At 41.4% G+C, this 26673-nt stretch overlaps 1 long non-coding RNA gene across 1 annotated transcript in view; it reads right to left on the bottom strand.

Moving 5' to 3' along the window:
* Positions 1–601: 601 nt before the first annotated feature.
* Positions 602–26673, bottom strand: part of LOC130144947 (uncharacterized) — a 33107-nt gene continuing 7035 nt past the window's right edge. Inside the window, exon 2 of the long non-coding RNA XR_008820319.1 lies at positions 602–6238. This is a non-coding gene — a long non-coding RNA (uncharacterized LOC130144947). The remainder of the gene's footprint in view (positions 6239–26673) is intronic.

The following is a 26673-nucleotide window of genomic DNA, read 5'->3' as shown; positions in this document are numbered from 1 at the left end:
ATAGAAGTCCAACATACCTGAAAGTCCTACCATTTATGTGAGCAAATCAGCCCAGGTACATTAGTTCAGGCTACCCCAAGTTTTCTGATTGTGCACAGATGAGTTCTGCATCACCTCAGTGGTGACTCCGATGCCACCAAGATGCAATGAGCAAAATACCCTCTTAGGTATGTGCAACAATCGCAACATGGTCCAGATGCACTGGACATGGTGAATGCAGACAGGCTCAATGTCTCTTACACAGTGAGTCCCATATGTCTGGAATAAATTGGTCTCATTGTGCATGAGATGTGGGATTCCAGGGATGCTAGGCATCCAAAAATATGGTGGGTTGCTATTCAAAGCAATATCCAGAGTGTCAGAGATGGTTTGCGGAAACTGTTGCAGAAATACTAACTAAAGAGAGCTCAAAAATTAAAAATACTACCTAAGATTCCTCAGCTACTCAATGACTTTTTCATTTTCCCCTCCTCAGGACCATTGCCACTTTGTCTTCTGGGGAGTGTACAATGTAGCTAGAAAGCCTGGAAAATGATTGCAAGTCAAAGACCATTTTCACAAAGACAATTTGCAGAAAACAAAGGACAATAACTATAATAAGTGATTGTGATACAAAACCCTGTTTTATTTTCAAAGCCAACACTCATATCTTCTTCCATAATGCAGTTGCTGTCAATTGTATATGGATGAGGAGATGGAGGAGACCAGAAGTGAGGGAATCAAGTACAAAAATTTTGATGATCTTCTGAGAATTTCTATCAGTTTTTCAGTTTGTTTTACAAAAGGCTATGAAATAATTTCAAGTGACAAAAGGCTATATCCTAAGTTAGGGTTGATACTGTACAGCAAACACATAAACCAGAAAGTACATAACTGGAACAAAGAAGATATTCTGTCTCTCAAGTCCTTGTGCCATAGAGATTGCTGCAAACATTGAGTAAACAGCAGCCAGGAATAGCCTGGTCACATGTCAGAGCATCCCACTTTCTTTAACAATCTTTCGTTGTCACTGTGTTTTTTGAATTAGTCAATATTTCATTGATAAGAGAGATGCACTTGGAAAAGTCAAGTAACAAATAGTTGGAAGAAGGGGATACTTTATTCTATGTGCTATTTTAAATAAATATAATTTTACAACAATAAGCTTTCTATATTCACATGTTCCTCTCTCCCCCAGTGGTCATCTCCTGTCTACTGCTGAGGCTGCGGTCCTTCACTGAGCAACGTGCATGGAGATCTTTGTGCTTTCCTGAGCACCCAGTGATTAACATATTCTGATTAAAACATTTCTGACTTGCAAAACCAACCACAGTCAATGATCTGCCCAAGCATATTTCAGTGCAAAATTGGAAGATTAACCTTACTTTCAGGTAAGAAACATGGAGACAATTTTAAATTATAAAAATAGATACCCACTGATATTTTAAAAAACACACAACTGAAACCAATCTGCAAAGCAGCTTAACTGCCTAACTTCTGTGGAAAAAACCTGTGGAAATATCTTAGCAGCTCTCTGTCTTCCATCTTCCACACCCTCCAACTTCCAGGAAATTTGGTATCTAAAAGCCTTAGAAAATCCCAGCTGGCTTATATCTTGACTTTGGGCTTAAAAATATCTCTGAAAGTTTCAGCCATGCATATTCCCATTTGTACAGCAAATAGCAGAATGAGACTTCAGTCCTCTGCTCACAGTCAGTCATTGTTGTGGCGGAAGCCAAAGAGGGAGCAAAAGAAATGCCACTTATTTTAGGGAATGGGGCTTGGATGGGCTCACAGCTGCCTAACCAACAGCTGCAATTGCAATGCAGCTCCGTATGGGCTGGCATGCAAGGCTCAAGTGGCAAGAATGGATCTTGCTCCAGCTGTATTATACCACCAAACATTTTGATATGGGTTCCTCATTAACCAGTGACTGATTAATGGCACCTAATTAAAGCAAGGGACAGCAAGAAGAATGGAGTGGTGGAGGAATTAGATATCGCACAGCGTTCTGTCACGCTGCTTGCCTTGAATGTGCGTTGGTTGGGGTGACTAATAACACAAACCCAGGAATTAACTCTCCCAGCTGATGCTATTGTTTCTGGCAGAAAGCTTGCCTGTCACAAGGATTAATTCAATCTATACTGTTATTTAGTCAGTAACAACAGATGCTCATTCAGATATCTCAGCAGAAGAAGATGGCTCCACTCAACACCAGCACTTTCACGACACCCCAGAAGGGTCATTTCACTATCAGCTTCTGTTCCTCAGCACCCTTTCACATCTAGTGCTCTGTTTATACCCATTTTATTCTGTTTGTATGTGACATTTAAGATAGATATTTGTAAATAACATCTCAAAGAAAGCAGTACCCCTTCTGGGAAAATGCAGAAGGTCATTTTTCAGATAAGGAAAATGGAAAGTCAAGGAGAAACAAGTGATTTGTTCTCCTCCTGCCATGTCTCCCCCACAAAAGCTGCCTGCCCGGCCATCCTGTCCCTTCAGCAAAGGAAGTGGGACTGCCAGCCGCCAGTTTTTCCACCATGGTAAATGTCACTGCCGTCTTTTGACCAGGTCCTCAGCTTCCCTCAATAGCTGGCTGCTGGCCCACCGTGCACAAAGTGCCTGCTCCATCCCTCACCTCCTCTGCCAGCCCCAGGGAAGTTTGGCTTGACTGAAATCTGTGGAGCAAACCCAGTGCAAGCGAGAGAGCAAGGAGGCCTGGTATTATTAAATGAGTTAAAATGTCTCTAGGCCTGGTATTTGAGGCTGCTGCATTTGGTGCCTCAGCTTCAAATTCCTCCACGTCTGAGATGGCTGTGTAACCCTGTGGCTGACAGATGGGATTTTTGTAGGCGATAGTCTGTCTGGCCAGAACCCAGCTCATGAGGGAAATTGCTTGAGGTCATACACTAATTCTTTGTTTTTAATAAAAATAATTCCCAGACCAGGTGCTGCGCCAAAGCTGAGTTACCAGGGGCCTACCATGAATACTGAGCAGCTCCCAGCAAACCTTACATGTTCTCCTCCTTGGCTGGGATACTTTCTGGTGGGAGGAAGCTTTGGGGACTGAGATTCTCCTGCTGAGAAACTATTGGGATAGGAAGGGACAAAACCTCCCACGGGTTTTACTTAGAGAGGCTCTTGCAGACCAGGGCTTAGTTCCCCTGGGAGACACTTTGGTTCATCCGACAGCCCTGCACTGTCTTTGGGAAACCTCTTAGGTGGGTGACCTGTGGATTACTGCCTGCCAGATGGGGACAGGGTGGAAGGAAATTGCAAAAAGCAAAACTGGATTTTTCCTTCCCTTACAGCAGGACATGGTTGAGCACAGGAGAGCTAGAAAAGGTGTAGAGCTCAAGATGTGCTATTAGATGTATGGGAAGGCAACGGTACTAGAAAAGACTGAACAGGTTGGGATTTCTGATGCTGGAAATGAGTCAAGGGAGGGATGACAGAGGTGTATAAATCATAAAAGATCTGGAGCAGATGGGTGGGGAATAGCTTGCCCCTCCTGCCTCAGCACAGAACTAAAGGCACCCTTTGAAATTAGCAGGCAGCAAGCTTAAAACAAATAGAGGAAGTCCGCTTTCACACAGTGGAAATTAAATTGTGAAACTTATTGTTACAGGATGCTGCCAAGGCCAAATCCCAACTGGATCCGAGAAGGGTTATGTGAGGGCTGCACCAGGTATGGCTATTAAACCTCACAGCCTGCCTCAGCTCAACAAGTCCCGGAGGCATAGGCAGCCAGATGCTGCACCAGGAGAGGGGAAGGATCACCCGAGAATGACCTGCATTCCCTACTCCCTTTTCTAAGTGTTTCTGGGAACATTAGGGAACTGCTCATACGGCTCCAACGTACAGACTTCACTGTACCAGAGATGGAGCACGGGGTCACCTGCGCTATTGTTCTGACCTGGTCTGGCCGTTCTTTTGCATTTGTATTACAAATTATGGGCATTGTATTCTGAAGTGAACAGAGCAGGTAAAGATGTTTGAGAAACCTTGCCCTTGCCAGAAATACCTTTCAGGGACTAAAATTGCTATAAGCAATTTCGCCTGAATAGAGAAAATAGTGTTGTTATCAAAAAAACCCAAACCAACAACAAAACACACAAACATGAGGAGAACAGTGAAGTACCAGAACCACCCATGTCAACTTTCTTGAAAGAAATTATTTTTTTTACCAGGAATTTCAGCATGAGCTAAAATCCTGACCTTCTTAAAATTAATTGTAACAAAACAAGTATTCCGTTGAGTTGAACACAGTTCAGGGGACAGGCTTGAGATCTTTCTTTTTCATGTTGCTAAAAGGAAAGAGAGAAGCTATAGTAAGAGGTCAAGTAAGTGTGAAATCCGGTGATTACTTTGGGGAAAAAAAGAGTATGTGCACAGCTCCTTTGTGTTTGTTATTTGTATTTGTGAGCTCCCTTTTTGTGTTTGGAATTACAGTCATGTGCTTAAGTGTCAAACTTTGTCCCATGTTTCTGGGATGTCTTGTATGCGAAAAGTGCCCAACACCAAAAGAACTGTACCTGGGAGTCCATCCCAGCACAACCTGGAAGAGCTGCCGTGGGTGCTCCACTGGTGGAGCCTCCCCATAGGCACAGCCATGGGCACAGGGACACAGGGCAGGAAGAAGCTGGGCTAGAAAGGCTGCACATCTTTAGGCACCGGCAGGCAAGAGCAGGGCCGGCTGCGGAGGAAGAAACCCAGCATCCTGGCACGCGATGAAGTAGAGCCATCTTCACTCCCAGAAGTAGGGGATTGCAGGGATTTCCTGAGCGAGGTGACACTGCAGCCTCCTGACCATCTCCCTCCAGGGGTAAAGACCCCTCCAGGGGAGGCTGCGAAAGGCCACGAAGCTCCTTCCCACAGTATAGGATTTCACAAGCAGAGGGGCTTCCTTGGATCAGCTGCCAGCAGGCTCTTTGATGAGGACATTGCTCCTCACAGCACTTGCGCTGCTGCCCATAGCAAACACCAGGTGTACGTATTTCACGGGGGAGAGGCCAAGGGAACAAAACTTATTTTTATGGAGTGATGAAGGCTGCCAGATGGGCTGCCAACCCACCTGGGAGCCAGCAGCAGCAGCTGAGGACCAGCGAGTGTCTTCTGGGGGTCTGCAGGCATACACTGCGGATATGAGCATCTGGGGAGAAATCCCCACCTTTGCTTTGAAACCACAGAGAGGTGACTGAACTCTTACCCTTTGGTGTGAAAGAAGAACGGTGATAATTCAACCCTCCAGGCAAAAGACGAGTGGAAGGTAACATACATCCACACCAGAAGAACTCCTGAAGATATTCCCATCACCAAAATTGTCAGCTGACTCAGAGCTGTCTGAGCAGGAAGACTCACCAGGGTTTCCAACCCTAATTACCAGCCAGCTGAAACAATTACATAATGAACGGGGAGTGAATCACATTATTGGCCATATCCTGAGAAGAAGAACCAGATGCAAGAAGCATCCTACTGAACTATAAACTACTCTTAACAGCACTCCAAAAGACTATTTACAAACACGCTGCGGTTCAAAGCTGGACACATTGTTTCAGAGGAACTGAGGGAATCAAAACAAGAAAATAAATTACATTGACAAGTGGGTTTTACTATAATGATGCCTTTGTTAAGCCTATAAAGCATCTGTTGGTACCATCCTTTATCCACTGGAAAGTAGGGGATGGGGTAAACTAGTGAAATGGTGGACCGATCCAGGTTTACATCAGCTAGCAATGCCATTTCACCAGAAAACCCAGAAGACTCACAAGTTTAGCCAGCTAATCACGTGGAGCCTTGTGTAATCACATTAAGGCCAAAGGGATGCTTCCATTGACTGCAGGAGGCAATAAATCAGGCCAGCAATTAAGAAGAGCTGTAGCATCTTTGTCATTTGTTAGTCACTAACAACCAGATGAACTTTCTCCATACTCTTCCCCCTTGAAACCAGAGCGCAGTGCTGAGCACTCTGGCTGTTATCCAGCAGAGCACTCTGACACAGGTAATCCAGCTGAAGCCCGCAGGGCAACTCAGGTGTTTAATGGTAAGCACATGCTTAAATGTGTTGCTGGATTAAGGCCAAAAGGGTTAGCACCTTGCAGCCTGCAGTGCTTTGCATCCCAAGGACAGTACTGAAATATACCGTGTGGACAGCAGTTTCTCAGCCCGTGGGTCACTGGTGGTCCCTGAGATACCAGGAGGTCATCTGTAAAGTATCATCTGCCGTGGTTTTGCTTTGAACTGTACTCAGCGTTTCCTATACACACAGAACAGGGAAGCAAATAAAAGAACAGGGAAGTTTAACCTGGTTTTGTTGGTTTGTTTCTAAAGAAGTATGTGACATACCCCAGTTTTCTCAGTGAGGGGGATGTTTGTCCTTGAATTACTATTTTTCAGGCATTTGTTTTATCACAAGTAATTAAAAGTCAAACTGTAACTAATTTCCTGTTGACTGACTTGTCACATGCTGATCAAACCTCTGGAGGATATTTTCTGTAAAAGAAAGAAGGAAGCCTCACCAGATTGTGAAAGCAGGTGAAAAAACCTCAGAATTATTCGTTCTGCTCCCAGAATAGTAACCAGAATTAGACTACAACCTTTCCAGAATGATGGGTGTAATTAAGGAAATGAAAGCTACTGATATATCTCCAAGGAGAAAAAAAAAAAAAAGAAAAAAAAACAAATAAAAGAAAAAAAATTTTGATCACAATTACTTCTTATTATAAACCATGAAAGCCAGGATGTTCACTGTTTAAACTGATGCTCCCTCGGCAAAAGAGGAAATTCACTACTGCACATAAAAAGGAATATGGGGCAAAAAACCCCCCCTGAATGAAATATCAGTTCCAATATAACTTTGTGATGTCTTGGCTTTCGTAGTATTAAAATGTAGAGGTTATTTTCACCTCCTCTGCTGCCTCATGAATTCCCTTGGGGACTGTGATTTGAGCTTTAAACAGGAAAAAAGAAAAAATTCTTTTTTATCGTGGAAGCTGATAAAATGGGCAGAGACAAGAAAAGCTCCTTTTGTTCTGATCTTTCAGGCCTCAAAACATACTTCAATTTATGCAAATATGTACTTAAGCCTCTTACAAAGCAACAGTATACATTCTATTTTCCTTTTTAAAATAATGCATTTTGTTTTTAATATTACATGTATTATTTTCCTTTCTGGTATAGAAAAATGTTGTTTTATTGAGAGAATGTCTGTTATTTCTGTCCTCTGTTATACGTTATTTATTGAATCTTAAGCTATTATGGTCTCTCACATAAATCCTTCTTAGCATATGGATTATTGATCCTATAATCCATAATAATATTGTCTATTCTGTCATCCAGCAGCCAGCCATAAACACTAAAAATACACACACTAAGATTTGTTGTGAGGTTATACTCAGAAAAAATCTGAAACAATTGTCATGGTCAATGAACAGCATTTCTAAATAATCATTGTGATTTGTCTCAAAAAATGCCTGAAGACAACAGTATGTCATATTATTGGATTTACAGTCTCCTAAATTTCAGTTTTAAAACCAAAACAATTCTTCAGTCATGCAGACACCTTTAAATAGTAACCTCATTTTCATTTTGTACTTGCAATATAATTTTTTTCTTACACTTTAGAGGAAAGCACTTCTTTGGCTCAGGTCAATTTGAAGGGCTCAACCAAAACTATAATGTGGGATAGTTAGACTAACCAGGAAAATTTTAGCAGGGCTTCACATTCTGCACCTGGCACTTAATGTATCCCATAGTCAAGAGATACAAGCCTACATTTATAGCATGCCCTGATTTTGAGGCTAGCTTGTGATGCCACCACATACCAAATTTTGGATTGCTCCAGAGCAGGTCTGGAAGACGGCCCAAATGTGTCCATGTGGGCAAATTTTGCCATTGAGGGGATATTGCCTATTGCAAGGTCACCCATAAGAGGTTAGACATCTCTGTTCAAACCTAGTGTCCCTGCAGGTTAATGGGGTGTTGCAACCTGCACATCCAGTTTTCAGTTTGAACTCAAATCTGGACTTTTTTCCAAATGTGGGCTAAATGTAAAGTCATTGTAAAACTGAACAGAATACAGGTTTTGACAGTAAGTCTGTGCAAAATTTCAGCTTCACTAAGCCATCTCCTCATGTTGGGTGCAGCTGTGAGTCAGGACACTGTCCAGCACCACACTGACCCCCCGTGCTTGTGGTTCTCTTAGAGTTAAAAAAACAACCCATGAGCTCAGGGAAAAAAATCAAACCATCCCAGTGAGGACGGGACTAGCAGATAGGCTGTTGTTTACTTGCATCAAATCTGAAAACTGGATCATTTTTGGAAGCCTGAAAGCCTGAGCTGTGAGGAGGCTGCACCTCCCCCATGCCTGGGGCTTTGCTGGGAGGACCTCAGGAGAAGCACTGCAGGGTCGTAATAGCACCTGTGCTGGCAGGTTTGGTTTGACCACTGCTGGACACAGCTCGGGGTACACAAGCCCCCAGGTGCCCGCCAGCACCCTGCGGGCCAGCCTGGGAGCTCCTGACAGGACACAGCTCCTCCGCGCACCAAAGCAGAGCCTTGTGCAAGGGGAAGAGCAGGCAGGGTTTCCGAGACTAGCAATTTCCCTCGGGTTTTCTTCTGGAGAAGTACAGATAGGTAATTTGAAAGGTGCAGTCAACGTTTCAGTAAACACCCAGATGAAGTTCCAGCAGCAGGTAAAACTGAAGAGACTATACAGGTCTACATTCAAGTTTAGAAAACTTATGTATCCCAGTCTCATCTGTAGCAACCTGTGGCTGTTCATAATGCTTGATTCATTCACACTGTTTCTTATTGGCATGGCTGTTATAGTAAGTGCCTCATAAATCCTTTGTGGCTGGGGAAAGTCCCTAAAATCACTTGTACCCTGGAAAAGTTCCAAACAAGATGCCGTTTTTTTCCTGCAAGTAGAGATAACTTCTGGCAAACCTGAACAGCTGGATGAGCTAGTCTTGCCTCTGGCGATAAGTTCATCTCTTCAGAGGTGGGTTTTCCTTGCTCACAAGCACCTCCAGCTCTCAGTGTTTTCCAAGCCAGTGGCTGTCATCCCACTGTCCCTGTTCTCCCGCAGTGCACGTTGGATCTGGGACGGGGCAGCACGGGACTGGTGAAAGACCTTACAGGTGAGACAATCTACAAAAGTTTCAGATTCTTATTTTTCTGATATATTGTGAAATTCATTCATCTTTTTTTCATAGGGAAGAAGGATATCTCTTCACAGCAAATATACGTGCCTGCTCACTCACACTTCAGAACTTTTGAGACCATCAATTTCAGCCATGTTTGATGGGATGGAGTTTGATAAAATAATGATCTTAAATATGTTAATGTTCTAAAAGTTTCAAAAAAAAGGTGTGGAAGGTGGACCGTGACGGTTCTTGCACTGGGAGATGAATGAGCCCAACTTGTATTAAATGGCAAAGAATTGTACAGGAGAGCTATCATGACTGCCATAAATGTCAAAAATGCCTCAGTTAGAAATTGCACTGCATTAGGTACCTGAGACACAGATACCTGGGAACCAGGCATCATTAGTCCTGCTGCTCAAGGACTTGGACATTTGGGAAAGGGACACTTGGGAACAAGCTTAAGGGGGGATGTTCACTGACTTGATTGATTATGTCAAGAGGTTGGCTCTGCTTGTGACAGATGAGCCAGAGGCAATTGATTTAGTACTTTAACATACTATTCTGGTTAGTGAGAAAAATAACACCTGTAAAGAATGTATAGTGGTTTTGGTGGAGACTTTTATACATCTACATAACAAATAAATCAATCACATAAACCACCTGTTCACCATGGTTGTATCACAATGGTTTTGTTGCTATGGAAACATTCTTGTGAAGAGACTATGATGCTCTTGGAGATTAACATTTTATCCCAGATTTCCAGTTATGTCATCAGACTGGATTTGCAGTGGTGTAAACTGACATAACCACAAGAAAATGAAGTAATTTATAACAGGTAAAGATCTGAATTGGCAATTATTTGCAAAAAAACCTTAATCATTTACATGATGGGGAAGCTGAAACTAAAACTGCTGCTGCCCCATGCGTATTTGAAAGGGTGGGTTAAGTTCTGCTTGAATCACCCTGGAATAATTCTCCTAGGATTCAAGAGAACAGCTGGGAAGCACACAGTCTCTGATTTAGGATGAGTTTAACTGGATAGGGTACTAAATGCGGTGCTGTGGTAGGGGTACAGCTGTCAGCACAGACTGCACTGGGGCACGGGTACCTGCGCAGGTTGTCCCCACTGATGACTGTGCAAAAAGTTTCCAGCAAAATAAGGAGCCTTGTGCAAAAATAACTATATGCTTTCGTAATGGTAGTTACGGGGCATCAAATACAGTTGGCTCCAATGGTGTCACTTGCAAGAAATAATCTTTTTAACAATTAAACTTGAAATATTGAAAGGTTTAAGTCAAAGGAACTAGTTTTCCTATTCCGCTTACTCAACAAAACACGCTTCTGCCACACCTCACTGTAAATTATGTCCAGATTAAGTGCATAACATTATTTTGAACATATTTATTTATGAAAAAGAGAACAAGGAGTGGGAAAGTAGGGGAGAATAAACAGAAATTGAAAATGAGGAGAGAAACTGTGACCTTGCCTTTTTCTGCTGCATTAGGTGAAAACCAAAGTAACACAGGAATTTCTTGTGAACTGTGTTGTATATAATTTGCTGCTGTGTCAGGTAAGAGAGACGATCACAACAATATGCCCTTAGTTTCATCTGGAGTGAACGGGGAGTAGTAGGAACAGGGAGGAGACAAACTATTTGTTTTGCAAGCAAAAAGGAATGTTGTGCCAATGCCATGGATTTATAATTGAAATTGCAAAAATGGGGAAAGCTCCTGCCAGATTCTATAGACCACTTCTTTCTGTATAGATTTGTCATCTGCCTATGCACTGAAAGTCTTCTTTCAGTGCTGCCGTTGTGGTGACTCCCACTACAGATGTCTAATTTGTCCATCAGACTGGTGACCTTGTAGGAACAGGGGATACTAGCAGCAGACTCCAAGAGGTTATGGGAAGAGTGTTTCACATTTTACTTGCTTGATTTATTTCCAGCAGCAGCAGTAGAGTTCATTCCCCTCTCCCTTATAATCCTGTAAATTCAATTGCAATTGCTTTTATTAATAATGTAAATAAGGCAACTAATTTTCCTCACGGCCCTGCTCTTGAGTTAAAATTTACATAAACAGATCCTTTTATTTGGGGAGAGCACCCTTCAGTGAGTTGATGAAAAATTATCTGTTTTTTCAGATGCTAAGTGGAATTTTTTTGCAGATTCTTAAAATGACTGATGAATTAAACGGACATTCATAAAATGTCCAAAATATAAATTTAATGATATGGATAATGTGTCCACATAAGGCATTTACATTACTGAAGGGGAATTAAGATAATGGTAATGGAAGCTGTATAGTCTGCTACTTTTACTAAGCTTACTTGGTTTTGAATCAGTGCTATTCTTACCAAATATGGCATCTTATTCCCAACATTTCAACCATATATTTGAAGGAAACAAGTAATTCCCATTAATCTTTGGAATGCACAAAAAAGTCATGAGCAAAATGTTAGAAGGGCTAGGAAATGTTATTTTCATCTTGTCTTTTCTGTATTGTCTGCACTAGGATGACCCCTCCTTCTCACTGACACCGTTGGATGAACTCTGCAAAAGGGCATTTCTGTTTCAATAGTGACTGAGTGATATGGCCAAGCATGACAGTTTACTCCCTGCCAAGTCTGTATTTTCAGCTCAGTGAAGAAAAAGAAAAACCTTTCTTTTCAGCTAAGGTTCTCAAAATATTTGTTGTTTCCAAAATTCAACTAGTATGATCCATGTCAAAGCCATACACAAACTAAAAGATAAGTGAAATCACACACCTGCAAAATTTTCACCAAAACTAGAAATGGGGAAAACACTTGCCTCATATGTGCTGGCATGAAGCAGCTGCTAGAGTGCTCCTTCTTTCTGATGCTAGCACATTTTAGTATCCCTGCCAAGCGCAGAGTAATCTCAAGGGCACCTTGAAAAAACAACAAAAACTTTAAATATTAGCAGTAAAAATACCCCTCTGCCAAAAATAAAAATTGTTACTATTGCTGGAAAGGGTTGGTTTGTTTTCCTTTTTTAATTATTTTTTTAAAAGAAATTAATAGTCTAGGGATTTAAAGGGAAACAAAAATAGGGTTACATGTGCTCACAGTATGACTTATCTTGCCATCTTAAAGATTCCCAAAGAGTTGGTCCCACTGAGACTTGACAGGTCACATAGTTTTAACGCTTCCCTCTGTCTCCTACTGCTAAATCTCTTTTGTAATACCTAAAAATACACATCTTGCTTTCCCGGTATAGCTTTCCCATGTAAATGGACTTGCTGCCATTATCCCAGGACGTGGTGATGTTCTGCAGGGTGGGAGAACAGGAGATGTAATTGCCAGCTGGAAGAGAGACAATTTGTGAATGGGAAGGGAGGATTTCCCTGAGATAATGTTTCTGTTCAGCTGGAAAATGATTGAGGACCCTGTGACTAAATAGCATTCAAAGTGATTTCAAGCACCTCTGTGAAAGGCCATCTGACTGTCTGTCCAGGGAGCTGGGCTACGCAGTCCTTCTGGGAGGCAAGAAAGGGCTGAGGTGTCTGTGCCTGGTGCATTTCATGCTTACATCAGGCAACCACTGGTTAAAAAATTGAAGCAAACCAGAGAATTTGGAGCCTTTACAGAGCACCTCAGGGAATGCCATTCCCTGGAAGGCATATTTAAAGTGTCTGTTCTCATCAGCTCGTTCTTGTTTTTAAATATTTTGAGGACATGAATATCTTGTTCCAATAAAACACACCAGTGACTTTAAAAGATGCTTCCAGTGACACACACTATTTTTAGCACACAGTTTTGCTTTAACTTGTTACTGTTTACAATGATCTTAGACTTTCCAAAGCACACCCCAGGCCTTTGGCAAAACTGTTTGCAAGCACAGAAATTTCTATAACAATAATGTCCGTTTCTCCCCATGAAGATTTAGTACTGTCCTTTGCAAGAGTGTTGCTGGGGAAACAGTGACTCTTAGTCACATTTCACATGATGTGTAGAATTAATCTGTGAGCAATTCACACTGGATAGCTCTTTCACTTGGTGCATCTGTTAGCAAAGTTCTTCACATAGATAATTTACCTACACATGTATTATGAACAAAACAGAATCACATATTAAACCTCACTGACAATTATTTTCCTTGAAAATGATTTTTCATTTAACATGCCCCAAAAGAATTACATTTGGTCAGTTCCTTAGAAGCCATGGCTTAAATAGATTTATTTATATCTTTTAATCTCAGTTAATTTATACAAAAATATCTAGATTTCTAAAGAATGTTCTCTCTCAGGAGTTAGGTTGATTGCATTTCTTGTTTTATTTCCTAAGCAACACACGTGGAGGGAAGGAAAATGTAACAGCTTATTGTTAGGGATGGAACTAATAGAGATGGTGTGAACATGAAAATCAAGTTGTATCCATGCATTCAGCGAAGGAGAGTAACCAGCATTCAAGTGAACTAGAAATTGGCAATCAAGGAAAAGTCAATCTGTGTGAAGTCATCAGCGTCAAACTGAAACTGGTTGTTGATTGTTTTGCTTCAGATCTGAATTGCACAGATTCATGACTGAAAAGACTCCCCGTATTTTAATCTCACTGTGAACCTCGCAGCAAGATTCAGTGGGTTTGAGCTCATCCAAGAAAAGTACACACCAGTTAACTGTTTCTCTGACTTTAACCTGCAGTTTGTCAAAACATTAGAAACTCCAGTGTCAGGGAGCACTCTCTTTCCCTGAGAAGGCAAGCTACCCTGTGAGTCAAAATAGGAAACAGCAATGAGATAGCTTCCAGCAAATGGGGGGAACAGCATTAACTTGGAAGAAGTGATGTGCGAGCTGTCTGTGTCTTAGTATGGACATAAGGGCTAGGGAGAAAGGAGGAAAAGGAATTCTGAAAAATATATCTGTTGAGCTGGAATAGCTACATAAAAACGCAGTTTCTCTTCCAGGTAACCAATAGAAGATGGCCTCGGTAGACCTGAACTTTCTGATCACAGGGACACAGGTGGAATCACCTGTTCTTTCGGCTTGTGACCTCACTCACTAAACCACCTTAAAGTATTCTATAGTCATTCCACTTCACAGCCTGCAGAAGTTGTTCCTGTCAGGTAAGACAAGAAAACTTTTGCAAAGGTTTACAGACCACGCCAGCTTAAAGACATGGTTCACAATCCAAGTGAGGCATCTGCTCTTCCACTCAGGCACTTCACAAAAAATTAAGTACTCTTCCAAGTAAGGACAGTCAGCAGAATGAATCGCATTAGCCTTTCAACTCATCTAGGTAGTTTTCATTATTAAGCAAAGACTCATTAGCCTCTTACTACAAGCATGACATCAATCACTTGTGTCAAGGAATTGGATTAAAGACACTTGTGAACTCCTTGGCTTCCACCCAGTGTTTTTCAGTGCAGTCAGGAGCAGGGAAAATTGACAGCTCATCCAAAGATTTCTCAGTGTTTCAGACCTATGAAATCAACACTTTCCCTACAAGACACTGTTACCATTTTTGTAAATGTTATTTTTAAAAGTAGTATACTAATAATAACACAGTACAGATTAGTAGCAGACTACTCATTTTAGTTCCTTTGTAAATGTCATACACTTTTCCAAATTAGAGAAATTTTTGTCAATCCAGAATAATTCAAAAGGTATTTTGAGCTCATTTGGAGACAGGTGTATGAAAACGGATCTGACTCTACAGTTAAAGGCTAGAAGTCCAGAATTCAACCAGATATAGTCCAGCACTACAAATATTAGAATTTTTTTCTACTGTCTCATTGCAGCTAAATATGTAGATTTAATGCTTAACAAAGCCTACAGAAAACAGTGGAAGTTCTTCCACTGGGCATGTTCCTAAGGCTTTGAAGAATTTAGAGCGTAAGTAGAATCAGATAAAAGGATATGGATGTTGGATTGGGTGAGCATCAGACTACAAAAGAGCATTAGCATTTGCCCTTTCCAAAGGTTAAATTATGTTCCTATCTTAGATATTGCTTTTCCTATTCATGCTCCCATGAGGACGATCCATTTAAGGGTTTTGCATGAAAATGACAAAAGGACTAAAATACTGTCAGAGAGATTTTTTTTTATTTTTTTCCCCCTTGTGTGACACTAGAACTTCAGGGCAGATGTTATTAGAAATAAAGAGCTTAGAAGGTGGTTGAAGAGTCATATGTCATAAGCAGTCCTGGAACAAAGCAGAGTGTTCCATCTAATAATAATTTAAAACTAAATGAAAGTGATACATTTATATTAAATTCTCCAGATTTCATGAAACTTGCACCTTGCTCAGTCCCATTACAAAGCCAGTGCTCAGAGCATCTTCAGTGGCCATTTTTCTGGAGTGTAAAAATCTTTCAAGAGCAACTAATCTCTTCATGCCTGTTCTTTCTTAAGCCACTGTGAAAGCAGATGAAGTAAAATGTTCCTGATCTTGTTTATTTCAATTTGAAACTCAGAGGAAGTTCTGGGATACCTGGAGAGGGAATCCTCCTACCTCATATTAGACATCTGCTGTATGGATATATGACTTAGCCTAGACTTTGCCTGTATTCAGAGACAAAAAAAAAATAGCTCTTCCCCCAACCTCTTTTGAGCAAGTACTATAGGATGCATTGAATATCACCACGGAAGTACCTGATTCTTTCCATTGATTTGTGAAGAGAGCAGAGGCACCTGGCTCCTCTGTAAACCCCCAGACAGCAAGACGGTCACATTGTGTCAGATTAATCCTAAGCCAGGCTGTTCTGCTCTCACATTAACAGCTTTGAGACTTCAGCACTTTCCTGACCTCACACAGGAATCATTTTGCTAGTGATTCAAAACAATTTCCCTATAAAGTCCAATTTGTCAGCTAGTGTGAATTAGCAAAGACTTTACAGATTAAAAAGAATCCCACCCACCTATTTTTATGGGCTACTAGTCCATTTTTACAGCTTCAACTATGCTCAGATTTTCTTGTGGAAAAAATGAGTAAACATAAAGGAAGGGAATCTGAGGATGCAGGTAAGCATGGGTTTGTAATCTCTGCAGAATCAAGGAAAAGGAGATACAGTCAGGTATAGTACTGCAAGTCCGAATTACTTGTTAGAAATAGCTTCAACTCTCATTCACCACAAATACTCTTACACACCATGAATGTATGGTGAATTCCCTGAACTTGATACATTGTTATCACTGGAAATAAATAATATTAAATGATTCTAGATTACTCCCATAATCTCTTTGCAGGGATTCAGAGTAGGAGTCTCACAGCATACACTGGACATCAGAAAAAAGAGGAACTAGAGTATAGATTTCCAGAAATGGCCATTTATGTGCTTACAAGAAACAGGACTGGAACAAGCATAACTCAGTGCAAGAAATCACATGCAGATAGCAGCCTGGAAACATCTGGGGAAAAAAAGCATAAGGGAAAATAAAACCATATTTTGGCACTCAGCCATTGTATCACAGAGACATTCTTTAAGTTTGCATGCAAAAGGAAAAATTAAGATTTATACAGTCAAAGTAGTATGTTCAAATATCCAGTTTTGCCTATTACTAGATACGATCTTCTTTACATGGTTGCTTTATGCTTTTGGAGCAGGCCACTAGATATATTCTCTCTATAGATGTGTGGTAAGTAACCATTATAAAAAAAGATTCTGTTACCGTTATAAAACTATGTATTAAGAGGCAGAGTAATATTTTTTTAATGATAAATAAGTACCTCATAGATACATGAGAGAAGAATATCTGTAATTAACATTGTCCCTGCAAAATAATATAGATAGTGGAATTACAAAGCAAATCAAATTGTTCTGGCATAATGGAATAGCTACTGAATTTTAAGGCCAAATTAGAGTAGATAATTAAAACCCAAGGAGAAGATAAAAATAAAATTAGCAGTCTGTTTATTAAAGAACACATTTGTTAATAAAACAACTGTGTGTAAGGTGGCTGTCAGGTGCCCCCAAAGCTGCCCCTCCTCTAGGCTGACCCAGCCTAGCTCCCCCAACCTCTGCACATGGGGCAGATGTTCCAGCCCCACTGGCTTGGGGGCCTTCCCCTGAGCTCTCTCCAGTTTGTCCATGTCTTCCTGTGTTGGGGGCCCCAAACTGGATGCAATACTCTAAGTGGTCTCATAAGTGTTGTGCAGAGGAGATAAATTAATTCCTTGATCAGTTGCACATACTTCTGTTGATACAGCCAAGGATGCTGTTAGCCTTCATTGCTGCCATGGCTTCCTGCTGGATCATGTTTGGCCTAAAAGCCACCACAACACCCGAGCCCTATCCAGAAGAGCTGCTCCCTGGCTTAGCCCATACCAATGCAAAGGGTTAGTCCATGCCAAATACAGGGCTCTGTATTTGTCCTGACTGAACATCATAAGGCTCCTGTTGGCCCATTCTTAGTGCTGGTCTAGGTCCCTCTGGATGGCCGCCCTGTCCTCAGTCATATTAACTGGTCCCACCAGTGTGGCTTCATCACCAGAATTGCTGAGGATGCACTTTGTCATGTCTTCCAGGTCACTGATACACATATTAAACATCATCAGTAGGTCCCAGGACAGACCCCTGAGGAGCTCTACTTGTAACCAGCCTCCAGGTGGAGTGTGAAACATTAACCACCACCCTCTGAGCCCAACTATGCAAACAGTTTTTCAAACATCTAGCAGTCTGCTCAATTGCTGCTGTTGTAATTATATTCCCTTCAACAAACCACCTCCCTCTGTGATTTCAGGACCATCGTTGCAAATCTGAATAACAAAAATTAAGGTTTGCCACTACTTTTTACTTCTAGTGACACCCCATAAAAAACACAGCTGTACTGTTGAAGACTGAATGGTAACTTATTCTCCCTTCAGCAGCAGGCCCATTCACCAACCTTTCTTTGCTGAATTCTAATGGATATAACTCACTGATGCATTATTACTGGAACTAAAAGCAGTTTAAGACACTCTTGCCTCCTTTCCTACTGCGTCTTAACTTCATTACGACAACTTGCTGCCCCCTTGGCTGTGCTGGTACTGCTCTTGGTGGGACCATGTGAAGGGGCAGTAACAGTGGTGTGGAGATGGAACCTAGAGTGAAGGTGGGACAGAAGGGTGGAAATGTCTGAAACAGGCATTCCACCAGAGAAAAACATACCACTGAATACTAGATACTAGCTTTACTCCTGGGTTACCTGAAACAAAATCAGACAAGCAAACATGGTGTCTACATGGTGATTTTCATCTCCTAGGTTTGTTTTCCAAATCTCACCTGGTGACAGTAAGAGTAAATATGAAACTCCATCCTGAATTCTTCTGTTCCCTGTAGCACCCTTGCAGTAGCATTCAGATCAGAATGAAATACAAGCGCTGGAAATCCCCCCAAGTTTGAGCTAATTTTCACAGAAAACTCCCCAAACCAAATGTTATTCAAATTCCTGAACAGGACTTTGAATAGTGAGGCTGGTGAACACACAAAAAAAGCATGACATCATCCCAACACTTGTATTTGTTCAACTCTTTTGGAGGAAACATTTGTGTTTTTTCAATAGTAAGGGTGCCATGGCTCTGAGGAGGGACAGAAGCTGTTTTCTCAAGAACCAGCAACCGAGGTTCATTTCTACTCTTCAGAAATGCTCTTTCAGTTCCTGATGGCAGTTATGTGCCAAAGGGGCCCAGCAGGCCTTTTTGGAGACTGTCACTGGTGTTTGAGGAATGCTGGAGTATTTCCTTTCCCTCAAATGCCTCCTTCCATTTCTTGAAACTGCTAAATCATCTCTGCCTGCAACGATTTATACCTAGAGCTCATAAAATTATTCAGAGTCACAAATAATTTTCCATCCCATTGGACCAAATTGGACCCAGGAGGAATGATCATATACTGTGGCTATGCTTTCTGGAGAAAAGTCTAAGACAGATAATATTACACTGTTTTCTCAAGCAATCTGTTCCCCTGTATCCCTGCAACATTTTCAGCTGAAGGCCTCTTGGGGTTGAAGTTTCAAGAAGCAAGGACTGTCTATCTGAATGGCTCTTTCAGATGACTCAGGAAGACAATTTCAAGTTCATATCTTTTCTTTTAATACTACACACATTTTGCATCAAAGTGTAACTTTCATTAATATGTGTTAGTGAAATAATGATGACCTTTCCTAAGGGTAAAGAGAGTCAGGGGAAACATGATTTATTTGAGAAATTAAGAGCCCCCAACACTTGTTTCTCTGTCATAAGTGCATCCATTTGTGGCCAGAAGGATTTATTTATGGCCTGAATCTAAAATTTGTTGTAAGAGAGACCTGCTACAATGTTAAAGTGTGGCAATGAAAAGACTCCCCAGCAATGGAAACATTCGAATCAGGGACCAATGAAGATAAATTAAGATTAAGTTGGACGTTGATACACCTTCTTTCAATACAAAAACATGCATCATTTTCCTTGCAAGAATTCATAGGATATAATGAGAAATTCAGCCCATTTTTCTAGTGATTTTCTAGTGATGTGGGAATGTACTGCTTTATGCATACAAATAGAATACAGTTTGTCCAAGGAGTTGCTGAATACTTTTTTTGTGCTACCCCAAATCCTGGAGATGGAAACAAGAAACATCATATTGAAAATGCATGCAAAGGGAACTCTCCTCAGCCACAACCACTGGGTTACACGCAACACATTTGTACAGTCAAACGGCTTGACGGAAGTTGAGCATCAGTACTGTAGATGAGACATTAACTTCCTTGACACTTAAATCCATGAGCCCATCCATTCTATAATGGAGAGGAGAGGGGTGGGAATGGGAGAGGAGGAGGCAGAAGGGGGTTTCATGCCACGAATCTACCAACTCAGAGAATGTAGATTAACATTAACATCCTACCTACCCTCTGTTGCACATCCATGGTGAGGACCAGAACATGGGGCTTGTTACATATTGTAGGGTGAAGAGAGAAAAGAGTGAGTTGGAAAGAAACAACGGAATATCTCAGATAATTCAGATCCCTTTAAAAAAAAAAAAAAAAGGCAGCAAGCAACTGTTCAATTATAGCAATAAGTATGGCTGTGGAGGATGACATCTCTCCATCACACATGTAAATACTACAAGAAGCAATTATGAAGAGCTAGGAAAGCACTTTCAAATATAACAATAGTTTATTAAAGTACATCTGGTGGTAAGTCAACAAGAGGGAGTGTCAGTATGTGTCTAGAGAAAGTCATCAAAACATACACAGGATGTGATGGAGAGGTAAATAATCTAAAATAATAATAATAATAATGCAGAGTTTCATTATTCAGCTTTTCTGGTACAGCAGCTATACTTTGCTTGCTGCCAGCTGCTGTATTCCTGTCCAGCTCGGACATACCCCTGATACTTCACTATAAGTCTTGTAAGGCATAATTAGTCTTTACTAACTGATCAAGACACAGGGACACAAATCAGAAATCTAAGGACTCAGTGGCCATCCCACTGAGGATAGGAGGCCACTAACACCTGACAGCATGGGCTATGCTCCCACATGAAGTGCTGCCTTCGTGGATATGTGTTCTATAGAACCTTTCCCCTGCTTCCCTCATATAGACGGAGGTGACAAGGTGGCACCCACCAGGTCTTCTTGAAGAAGCCTTAAATACCCAAGCACACCTGCAATAGCACCTGACTTTTCCAAATTCTCAAACAAGACAACATAGAAACCGATAGCTGTCAGGACTTGTTAAACTATACCATAAGTGCCCGTTGGACACAAAGAAGAATCTGTGTTTTTCACGTGAACAGCCTTGCAGCTTTTGTTACCCAGCTTCTCTACAGTTCTCATTTCTTCCCCCGCTAGTCTTGGCCAACTGTCTTATGGCACCATTAAAAGAATAATCCTCATCACCCATGCCCAGAAGTTTCTTTTTCTGCCTTTGCACCTTCTCTTAGACTCTTATTCAGTTCTCAGCCATCATCTGCATGGAAAAAAATGTTTAATTTTCCTGTCCTCTCCTTCCACAGTTAGTGTTGCTCTAAAAGTTTTCAGAAGAATGTCAGCTATCTTCAATTAAACCAAAACACACCATCATGGCCACATGTTGTCACTAAAGGAGTAATCCTTGTTGATTAATGGAGATGGATGCTCTCATCTCTTCCTTCTCCTGTGTTCTGCTATTGTACGTTTTGTCAAAATCCATCTCTTTTCTGGCTTTATGGTGTCCCAGCGATACTACTTTGGCATGTTGATCATACTGCCTGGGATCTGCACCTGCATCCTTTCTGGTTTTAGAGAGACAGATGCAAGGAAAATGGTTTTCATAAAGCAATGCTTACATCTGGGTCTATCCTGCTTAGAACAGCAGCAGCAAACATCTATCACCAGCACTTTAAAGCAAGTGTGCTGCCTCAGATGAAATGTTGAAAGATTGTCTAAAGCTCAATAAATCCACTACATGAACAGTAAATTAATCTGGTAATTAAAAGCATTTCCAGAGATGAAAGACTACAGAAAGTGTCTTCTACTGAGTTAATTTTCATTCTTTTCCACTTAGATTCAGCTTAGGGCAGCCAAAATACAGATTAAAAAGTGGACATAGAGGGGAAGATAAGTCAAGAAAGAGGTGGCCAGTAATGGGCCAATTCTGCACTGACCATTCACAACTAATCAGTGTTTATTACTCATTTTGAAACCAGTATATCAGCTTCAGTTCCAAAGCTATAAATCAGATTTTCACTTTAAAGATTTCTGAAAACCACAGTGTAAAAGTCTATCCTCACCATTAAAAAGGTAACTAACAGACCTATCCTGAGACACAAATGCAGCGAAGTCAAGGCAATTTTAGTTCTAGCATGAGGCAAATTTGCCAAGGTAGGCCTCAAGGCAGGAGCACAGAGCTGATCTTGTTGTGATAAGTGCCTTCATTGTGCTTTTATACCATAGTAGTTCACACATGTTAGTTATCATATTGACTAAAAAAAAAAAGTATATGAAATTAAAGGCAGGGGGGAGAAAGAATCATTTATAGCAGAGAAGCCCTAAGGAGCCGCATCACAAATGTATTCTGGCTTAACTTGCTGGTGGTTTTCCACTGCTCCTTGCCTCTGTTAATTTATTTTCCATCCATGGGCCATCAGAGTGTATCCAGGGAGCTGCACGTGCCTAGATCTACCCCAGCAGTCCAGTAGCAGTAAAACAGTTAATAATGTGTTCTTTTTTTCCACGTTTGAGTGACCTACGATGTTTGGCAACTTTGTATTCATGATTCACAAAAAGATATCTGTCCAAGGAAAAGCTATTCCCCTTCTTCTTGCTTCATAGCACATCTTAGATTTTCTTTTATCATGATTCTTTTCCAAACAGTTTTCAGTGGGGGTGGAGAGGGTGGGAAATTCTGTCTGAACGCCTTATGTTCGCTGAGAGATCGTTAAGGCATGCCAAGATTTTGCAGGGGTGAAAATATTCCAGGAAGTTGTTATTTATCAATTCCCAAGGAAATTAGCTCACAGAATACAAAAATAAGCTCTAAGTAAATGAAAGTAAACAAAGTAATAAATGCCAAGGGGCATGTCATTTTGCTTTTGTTTTCTATTTCTGCTACACTAACACAAAAACCATCATCAGTTGTTGTCCTCTGTCTCGTATGAACCCAGAACTGTGCAGGCTGCTCTGAAAACCCTCAAATCTGAGTTGTAAACATGGAGCCTAACAGCTCCCACAAATGTTTCTTGAACAGTTGGAAGTGATCACTGCTTTTCATCCTAGTGTTACTGCAGTTACACATGAACTTGGTGTTCCCTCATTTTTTATCACTTCAAATTGCACTCACAGTTTCATTATGATGCTGGAGCAGGGAGTTTCTAATAGTTCTTTTACTCAAAGCTCCTTTGAGGACTATTTTGGGTTCATCAAGGGCATGTTTCTCTCTTTATCTTAAGGTTCTGGCTCAAGTTCATGGAGCAAACAGTTTAAGCACTTAAAAAGTCCAGCACTTCACACTTCTTGTTATTGCCTATCAAGTCAAGGCAACGTGTCCACAAAAGAATGAATAGTACTCAACACATACCCTCACTGTAAGCGTGGCTCAGATATTCCATTTCACAGTCTGGTCTTCTTTTATCAGCAGTTTAAACTAATCCACTTGAACATCAATCGCTGTACCTGCTGGGTGTTCTTTACTGGTTCTACAGGTGTGTTCTGGGAAATGTAACACCAGAAAATATCTTGGAAAAAGTTGCTAGAAATCATCCTTCTTGTTGGTAGCAGAGGGTTGAGAATGTTTTACCTTGCCCCACAGCATATCCCTACTTGGCCATCTTAGAGTCATGGTCTTACACTGATATAAATGTCCCTGCCTGACACTGTATGCATTTTACAGAGTCCTCTTGACATGGACTTGGTTAATTTAGGGCAAAAACTCAGTATATTTGCCTTCCAAGAAAGTAAAAGAAAGAAAGGTCCTGGAAACTGTGGCCTGTTTTTTCAAGATGTTCTAATGGCAATCCCCATGTGGGAATTTAGCTGGCCAGAGATGTCCACGCAGCCTCTTGCCACGCTGCAGGCTGTGAGATGAGTGGGCAGGCCAGTCTCGCCCCTGTGTGCAGAGAGTCCCAGCAGGGACAGCAGTCATGGTGCAGGGGACCGGTTCACCCCTTCCTGCAGGGCAGCACCCTCTGGGATGCTGCTGCTCCTGGCAGGAGTGGCACATCCAAACTGAGATGAAGCGGAAGGCAGGACTGTCACCAGTGCCTGAGGTGCTGCTGGATTAGAGGCTGAAATTTGCTGCTGCAGTACAGGAGGCTGCTGCAGACAGCACCCCGCTTGCCTCCTTTTCCTGAGAGATTAAAAAGTCATCCAGTACCTGTTCCCTGTGATACACTCATGGAAACAGCTTTGTCGATTCTCAGGAGAGAGAAACAAGCTCATTAGAACAGGGATTGCTCAATGGGAAAAAATTTCATCCAGGGGAAGTGGAGCTGGAAGAGAGGATGAAACTCTGTCACTGCTCTATCCTTCCTGCAGAGCTTTGTCTTGTCAAGACTATAAAAAAGAAATGCCTGCTGTGGGAAAAGTGATGTAAAACAGTTACACTTCTCCATCTTGATTGCCTACCACACATGGGTGGACAGATGCTTCAAAATAATAGTGATAACATCTTGTTAATAAGGCTCATATCTCCTAAATATCCCTAAAGTGGGTGATTTATGAAGTATAGAAACAGGGAGCCAAAGAACTTTTAATTTGCTGTACTATAATGAGCTACCTGGGCTATGTGGTTAGCTATGTGATAGCAGCACTATTCAAAGGATAGTTTAAAGGTATTCAACAGCTTAGCAGAGCAACAGTAGTCATAGCCGAGCAACAGTAGTCATAGGTTTCCAGATGATACACAGAACTCAACAATTTGGATGAAACTATTTGGGGAGGAAAATACGGATGCAGTAACACAAAGCAATGCTGTGACTACATTTTCAAACAATATTGACAAATACCAAACTCTTCAAATTGCACTGGAGCCTTTTGTTTCACACACTGGAATTTTTCCCAGTTTTTCCAAGAAATATTCACAGAATTTATTTCAGTTCCTCCAGGATGTTTCTTATTTATTTTTCAGGCAGCGTCAGTAAACCAGAAGAATTAATTTCTTGCACATTTTGAGCCATAAGCATCCTGTGAGGTGCCAAGTGAAAGCTATGGGTATTCAGCAACTCATAGTACAAACCCCTGTAAGTGTCACATTTTTGAGTGGCTCCTTTTGGAAACTTAAGAGTTTTTCCTTGTGGTCACTGCTGGGAACATGATAAAAAGTAAATTAATGTCAATGAATAAAAAATTACCAAGTCAGCATGAGTCCTTCCAAGACTTTGGGTTGGCTCAGCTGTAGAGTTAGAGGAGCTGGGCAGAGCCATTTGTCAGAAGTGAGAGACAGGGAGGAGGCTGTGAGCTACATGCAAAAGCTCTAGGGAGAAGAAGAATGTCAGACAAGGAGAAAAAAAATAACCTCACTGGGAGGTGGAGAAACTCAGACCACTAGAGGTTTGTCATTAACTCAGAACAAGCTGTTATCTCATATCAGTCTTGTGAGCTATGTCTTTCCTTAGTTTTGTCTTGAACTCTCCTTCTCCTTTCCTAAGGATGCAAGCAGATCTGTTAGTGAGGAGATGGTTTCTCTGGCTGAATAAGTGGCCAAAATTTCTAATTACCTCCACATCCTGTGTTACCTACCTTGGGCATGAACACTGATAAGATACTGGCATGAACATCACTCAAGATGATTGTTCTCCCCTGTAACCAAATGATCTCAGATTACCCACAAGGTAATGGTGTTTTAATAAGGGGCATATTGTTTACTATAACCACCTCTTGCTTTGTTTCTCACCAGTTTTTACCAGAAAAGCCATTACCGCTACGGAGCGTGAAACTACAGGAACTTATGCAGCACCATCGCTTAGCACAGGGACTTTACACTGCACCATGCTGCAGGTCAAAGCAAGTGGTGGAGGGTACCGCAGGGGGCCCTGCAACAGCATGGGTGGCTCCACCTGAGCAAGGAGCCCTGGAGAGCGGGAGTCTATCCTTGAGCCAATGCTATGTCTCTCCAAACACGGTGAGAGAGAAGGAGAAAATATTTTTAATCAGCTAGCAAAATTAAGGCATCATAAAGCTAGGAAGAGAAGTGTGCCCTGCACCCTTTACATGGGCATCAATATTCCTTTCCTGTTACATCCTCCTGAAAGCCAAAGCAGATTTTCTTCTGTGGTCAGCAAATGCAGCTGAGGATTCATAGGACTGTGTGGGCTCTGCACTTTCATGGGTACAAGCACATATGCACACCACACACCTTTCATTTTTTTACATTAATACTGCATAAAACTCGCAATGCAAGGTGCTGCTGAAAAGCCATGGTGTACTCTAGTGCATACAGCATATTCAGACATCTTTAAACACTTTTACTCCCGTTACCTTAGTAACAGCCCAAGGGAAATCCCTAAGTAATTAATCAAGCTTCTTAGCTGTTTAAGATTTCTTATGAGGGAAGCTGTTGTCTAGCTTCTTTCTCATTGCTGGAAAAAATTCTATATTTAGAAAAGAAATGGCATGTGGGCTGATTTAGGGAGCCTCCTTTGTCTGTTATATGAGGGAAGGAGAGTGAGTGCCCCATGTGTACCTTCTTAAGCCATTTATTTGGCATGCATGTACATGCTTAGTAACTGATACTGCAAGTAGTAGCTGAAGCATGAACCTCAAAGGATTTAGAGGTGCAGATGGCAGGCTGGATTTTTTCATATCTTTTCATTTTTTCAATGTCTTTTTGAAGAGACCATCCTGGTTTATCCCTCCAGTGCCATGCTCAGAAATCACTTCCAGGTTCACTAATGCATAACTGAGTCAGGAACCGCATAATGCATAACCGCAAGGAACCACTATGACCATTTAGTTTGAGTTCCTGTACAACCCATCCTATAGAGATTCACTGTTTTGTTTTCATTTGGGGTTTTTTGTGCAGAAGGCGGTCTTCTTCCTTTGTACACCAAAGAGCATAACTGCGGCTGCTAGATTGTGGAGATCATAAAGCCTGCCTTAGAGAAAGACATACCTGTTGATCCTTTCCTCTAAACACTTAATTCAGAGACACC

This window comes from Falco biarmicus, chromosome 2, assembly GCF_023638135.1.
Source record: "Falco biarmicus isolate bFalBia1 chromosome 2, bFalBia1.pri, whole genome shotgun sequence".
In the NCBI taxonomy this organism is placed as follows: Eukaryota; Metazoa; Chordata; class Aves; order Falconiformes; family Falconidae; genus Falco; species Falco biarmicus.
This window is presented reverse-complemented; position numbering and strand designations above follow the sequence as displayed.